A 6,003-nucleotide genomic window follows, 5' to 3' on the forward strand; every position below is an offset into this window, starting at 1 on the left:
CTGATCGCCTCCAAGCGTAGTATGAGGCAGGGCATTATTAGAGATTTTGTATGCCACTATATAAGCCTAATTTTTAAATTTTTTGGAGGCGAAGGAGTTTTTCAGACTGTTCAATTTTTCTGACTATTTCTCAGTCCCCGCGAAGTCCGGAAAATCGGTCGGCAACTTATATCTATTCCAGTTTGCCTACCTTTTATTTTTATTATAAGTATATTTATGGAGGCCCATCTGTATTCATGAATAAACAATGCACATACACCAATGCAAAATGTTTTATGTCACTTTATGGTCACTAAGAAACTGCGATATTCTTGTTTTTTTGTAAAATAGGTCACTGCGGCGACTATAAATCTTTAATAATAAAACCGACCCTGGAGGGTGGAATTTGGCGAAACAAATTGGCCCTCAAAGGGTTAATTCGTACGTCGATGTGAATATACTGACACGGCATGAAACCGCATCTTTGTTTGCCGTCTCTCAAATTCAATAAAATGAATATTGTTGTCTCATTCAAAATGAGGTTTTTTTTTGATTGCCCGGTAAACGGAAAATTTTGTGCTCACTTACATTTATGGTAAATCAATTGTCAACTCTACTTATTTGCATAAAAGGTAGACGTTCAATAAAACGAAGGAAATTGCTGACTTTACCGACTTCATTATATCGGGGTTAAACTGTATTCCTATGGTGTTGCCGATCCTGATTGGACGAATTTAGTTTGTACTACGTAGCAAATAAAGAGAATTATTTTGAATGTTTGCCCACCCCCAACTTAACATTCCTCGCTGTGCAGGTAGTGGAGGTCAAGACGAGCAATGAAGACCCATCGGTTATGGAACTTTGCAAGGCAATAGAGAACGTGTACAAGAAGATGGGATGATGCCGAAAACTCATTAAACACGTCTCGGGAAACGGCCTTTTTTACGATCTTTTCCTTTACAAAGTGCAGTACAAGATAGCACTTTTTTAAAATTCTTTTATCTCCTTGACTGCTGCAACATTTAACATGATCTGTATCTCAAACTTTAGTCATGAAAGAAAAAATGAAATTGTGTAATCTTTTAGTTCCGTTTGCCTGCATGGATTTCAACTAGAATTTCTCTAATTGCTATAGTATTCCTGGTTTATTCATTCTTTCTATGTAAATTACGGTATATGCTGTACACTGTCCTGCTGTACCTGCCCCAAGTGCCTCACGGAGAGTGGGCCTAGTCAGGAGACACACTCTCCTTTTGCCCCCTTCGTGGGTATTTTGTGAAAATGCCCAAATAAAATGAAATGAAATGAAATGAAGCTGGATTGGATACTGAAGACATTCATCCATCACAAATATACTTCGAAATGCTTTGTGAGCAGAAGCACGGACATCAGGAAGCAAGTTTCATTTGCAATGACTAGAAAGAAAAAAAAGCTGCTCTTTATTAAAGTAGCGATTTTGCACTATCAGAGGGAATAAATATATTACGGTGGTTATAATTACTGATTAGTCTTACTACATAGTTACAGGATGATCCTAAAGATGCGGGCAGTGGGCTGAAATTAAATTTTCAGGTAAGGAAATTTAATTCGCTCTGAAGTGAAGTTGGCTCCGTCCAAACTGGGCTTTTATAGCAGATACAAGCTGCGTCGTTTGCCAGAATAGCAGCTGCGCGCATCAACCGCTGTGGTGACAGCGCGATCAGCCATTGGGGTGGGAGGTTGTATATATTCGTCTTACTATATATAATCTTACTTAATATATATAAGTTTTATAGATATTCGTCTTACTTTGTAGAAGTGACTAAACGGTTTTTTATTTTGTTTCACTACGCTGAATTTGGACAGAGGGCGCTGCAACTACGAAAGGTCCGCTCCGCTACGCTAAACGCACAACTGAAAATTTGGCTGTGGCTTAACTCAGTTGTGCCTGGGTGTGCGTAGCGAGAGGTATGGTTAATCTTATTGTTTACCTTGGTTCTCTCGATGGTCACATCTTTATCGTTTACCTTCGTACGTCTGAGTGCTTAGGTTTGGTTGTTGTCTCTCGTTAAGTTATGGTTATGTTAAAGACTAGATATTTTTAAACTGTAACGCATATATTATGAAAGTCTTCATCTTGTTTCTCAATTTCGACAAAGACGGTCGGTGAGGCGGGAGGATGAGGGGTTGTCGTCCAGTGACTTGAACACGTTTCGGGTGTTTTTCTCATCTGAATCCGCTCGCCTGGCTGGCCGCTTCGTACTTACGACGCTTCTCGAGGCGTGCGGCTCGTTCTTCCTTCGTCTCCTCGGCTCGCTGCCTCCTCTTGATTTCGTTCCGACGAAGAAGCCTGGCTTCTTTCAGTCTCTGCGACTCACTTTTCATATTTGCCGACGAAACCCACCGAGCCACCCCTTCTATATTGTCACGGGTATAAACTATTTACAGAATGTATTTACAGGAGATAGACAGCAGCTGAGAACACAGAGAGGCTGTTGCCACTTCGTCCTCTTCTCCTTCGTCGACCATGTCTGTTTTCCTCACCGTAACACAACCCCCGGCGAAAAAAGCACCGTCCCGGTGCTTCAGATGGGGCCATCGGGAAGGGCATAATAGGGCTTAAGCCGAGAGACGTGTACGATGTCGGGTGATGTGGAACCGGTTGGCACGACGGATGTCACTGGGATGATCTCATAGGTGACATTGGTCACTTGACGTAGAACGCGGTAAGGACCTTTGTAGCACGGAAGGAGTTTCTCAGAGAGCCCCACACGTCGGCAAGGGGACCAAAGGAGTACGAGAGAGCCTGGTGCAAAGTATGTCTCACGATGGCGGCAATTGTAAGTGTGCTTTTGAGTTTCCTGCGATGCCAACAAACGAGTACGGGCAAGCTGGCGTGCATGGCCAGCGTGGGCGATGGCATCGCGGGTATACTCGGTCTGTGAGTTCCGTACCAAGGGGAGCGAAGCATCCAATGGTAATACAGGGTCACGACCGAAGAGCAAGTAAAAGGGGGAATACCCAGCAGTATCGTGGCGTGACGAATTATAGGCGAACGTGACATAGGGTAGCGCAATATCCCAGTCCTTGTGGTCGGGTGAGACGTATTTGGATAGCATGTCAGTGATGGTCCGATTAAGTCGCTCAGTAAGGCCGTTGGTCTGGGGATGATAGAACGTAGCGAGTTTGTGCTTGGTAGAACAGGAGCGTAGGATATCGGCGATGACTTGGGAGAGGAAAGTGCGGCCACGGTCGGTAAGGAGCTGTCGCGGGGTGCCATGGACTAAAATGATATCCCGGAGTAGGAAATCGGCCACGTCAGTTGCGCAGCTCGTGGGAAGCGCTCGAGTGATGGCGTAGCGCGTCGCGTAATCAGTAGCCACAGCGATCCACCTGTTGCCGGAGCTGGACTCAGGAAAAGGGCCAAGGAGATCCAAACCCACGCGGAAGAATGGCTCAGTTGGAATCTCGATCGGCTGTAAGTACCCGGCAGGAAGCACTGCTGGCTTTTTCCGTTGTTGGCAGGACTTGCAAGCAGCTACGTATCGCCGTACGGAGCGCGGGAGGCCAGGCCAGTAGAAGCGGCGGCGCACGCGGTCGTAAGTGCGAGCAACCCCAAGGTGTCCGGCAGTAGGTGCATCATGCAGCTCCTGAAGCACGTTAAGCGGAGGTGTTGGGGAACGACAAATAGAAGGGGAGGACCGTCAGGGTGAAAATTGCGGCGGTACAATATCCCGTTTTTGAGGACGAACCACCGTAACGATGGATCAGTGGGAGCAGATTGCACTCGGTCAATGAGGGTCCTCAAGGTAGCGTCATGGCGTTGCTCGTGGGCCATGTCCAAAAGCTGGGAAATGGACAGAACACTTGCGGAAGCATCCGTGTCGGCGTTGGCGGGCGTGAGTACAGGGTAACGGGACAAGCAGTCAGCGTCATTGCGTAGGCGACCAGACTTGTACACCACAGAATAGGAATACTCCTGTAGCCGCAAAGCCCATCGTCCAAGCCTCCCTGTGGGATCTTTTAAGGAAGAAAGCCAACAGAGGGCGTGGTGGTCCGTTACAACAGAAAAGGGCCTGCCGCATAAATAGGGGCGGAATTTTGCTACTGCCCACACAAGTGCCAAACATTCGCGCTCGGTAATAGAGTAATTCCGCTCCGCAGGTGAAAAAAGACGGCTAGCGTACGCGATAACACGTTCACGGCCGTGCTGAACTTGTGCCAAGACGGCACCGACGCCGTGACCACTGGCATCGGTGCGCACCTCTGTAGGGGCTGACGTAGCGAAGTGTCCTAGAATCGGCGGGGTGGTGAGTATGGTGGTAAGGCGAGAAAAGGCGGCGGCCTGAGAGTCTCTCCATGAAAACGGCACATTTTTCTTCAGAAGATCCGTCAAAGGGCGTGCTATGGTGGCGAAATCTTTAACAAAGCGACGGAAGTAGGAGCAAAGGCCCACGAAACTGCGGACATCTTTTTCGGACTGTGGGACAGGAAAATCTTTCACGGCTCGAATTTTCTCCGGGTCCGGTCGGATGCCAGACGCATTGACGACATGGCCAAGGACTCTAATTTCACGGTGGCCGAAGTTACATTTCTTCGAGTTGGGCTGCAGACCGGCCTTGCGAAAAACAGCAAGTACAGCTGAAAGGCGCTCAAGGTGTGTGCTGAAAGTGGGCGAGAACACAATAACATCATCTAGGTAGCAGAGGGAAGTCGACCACTTGAATCCTTGGAGTAATGAGTCCATCATACGCTCAAAGGTAGCCGGAGCGTTGCAGAGCCCAAAAGGCATAACTTTGAAGTGGTAAAGACCATCAGGCGTTATAAAGGCGGTCTTTTCACGATCGAGATCATCCACAGCGATTTGCCAATATCCGGACCGTAGGTCGATGGATGAAAAATACTGTGCCCCGTATGGGCAATCAAGGGCGCCATCTATACGAGGTAGTGGGTAGACGTCTTTCGTCGTGATGCGGTTGAGGTGCCGGTAGTCGACGCAGAATCTCCAGGTGCCGTCCTTCTTCTTTACTAGCACAACAGGTGACGCCCAGGGACTTGACGATGGCTCAATGATGTCTTGCGCGAGCATCTTGTCCACTTCCGTTTTGATGACTTGGCGCTCCGAAGCTGAAACTCGGTAGGGTCGCCGATGGATGGGAGGATTATCGCCTGTATGTATACGGTCTTTGACAAGAGACGTTTGGCCTAAGGGACGGCTGTTTAGGTCGAATATATCCTTGAACGAAAGCAATAAACTGCAGAGCTGTTCAGCCTCCACAGGCGTAAGACCCGGGGCGATCATTTTCGTAATGTCGTGGCCAGTACAATTGGTAGACCGGAAAGGTTCACAGGACGTGTCGACGGCAAAAGTTTCAACTCAGTGAACTTCTAAAGCAATGATCGCAGCCAGGGTAATATCTTTAGGCAGAATTTGCTTCGTAAGCCCGAAATTCACCACAGGGAGATAGGTACGATTGTCTTTGACTCTTAGTATTGTATGCGGGACAGTAACGTTATGGCTGAGAACTGTGGCAGTTATTGGAGCGGAGATGTAATCACCATCGGGAACTGGTATAGATGGTGCCATTTCGATGTATTGCAAGGCCTGTGGTGGAACGGGAACAAAATCAGTCGGTCTCAGGCGAATTTCGTGAGGTGTTGTAGGGTCGTCCAGCAGAGGCAGGTCAAGACGCACAGTACTTGAAGAACAATCGATGAGCGCTGAATGGGCAGAGAGCAAGTCGAGGCCTAGTATGAGGTCATGGGGGCATTGGTCAAGCACAGGGAAAAGTACGACAGTATGGCGGCCGGAAATGCTCACGCGTGCAGTACACAATCCGACCACGGCCACCATGCTGCCGTCGGCGATTCGTACGACCCGAGTAACGGCAGGCGTAACAATTTTCCTTAGATGGCGGCGAAGGCGGCTGGTCATAATCGATATCTGTGCTCCGGTATGTATGAGTGCTGTGACGGGTGTGCCATCAACGTGGACGTCGAGAAGGTTACGTTTCGTAAACAGCGTCAAAGGAGGATTTTGCGGCG

Source organism: Dermacentor silvarum, chromosome 1, assembly GCF_013339745.2.
Source record: "Dermacentor silvarum isolate Dsil-2018 chromosome 1, BIME_Dsil_1.4, whole genome shotgun sequence".
In the NCBI taxonomy this organism is placed as follows: domain Eukaryota; kingdom Metazoa; phylum Arthropoda; class Arachnida; order Ixodida; family Ixodidae; genus Dermacentor; species Dermacentor silvarum.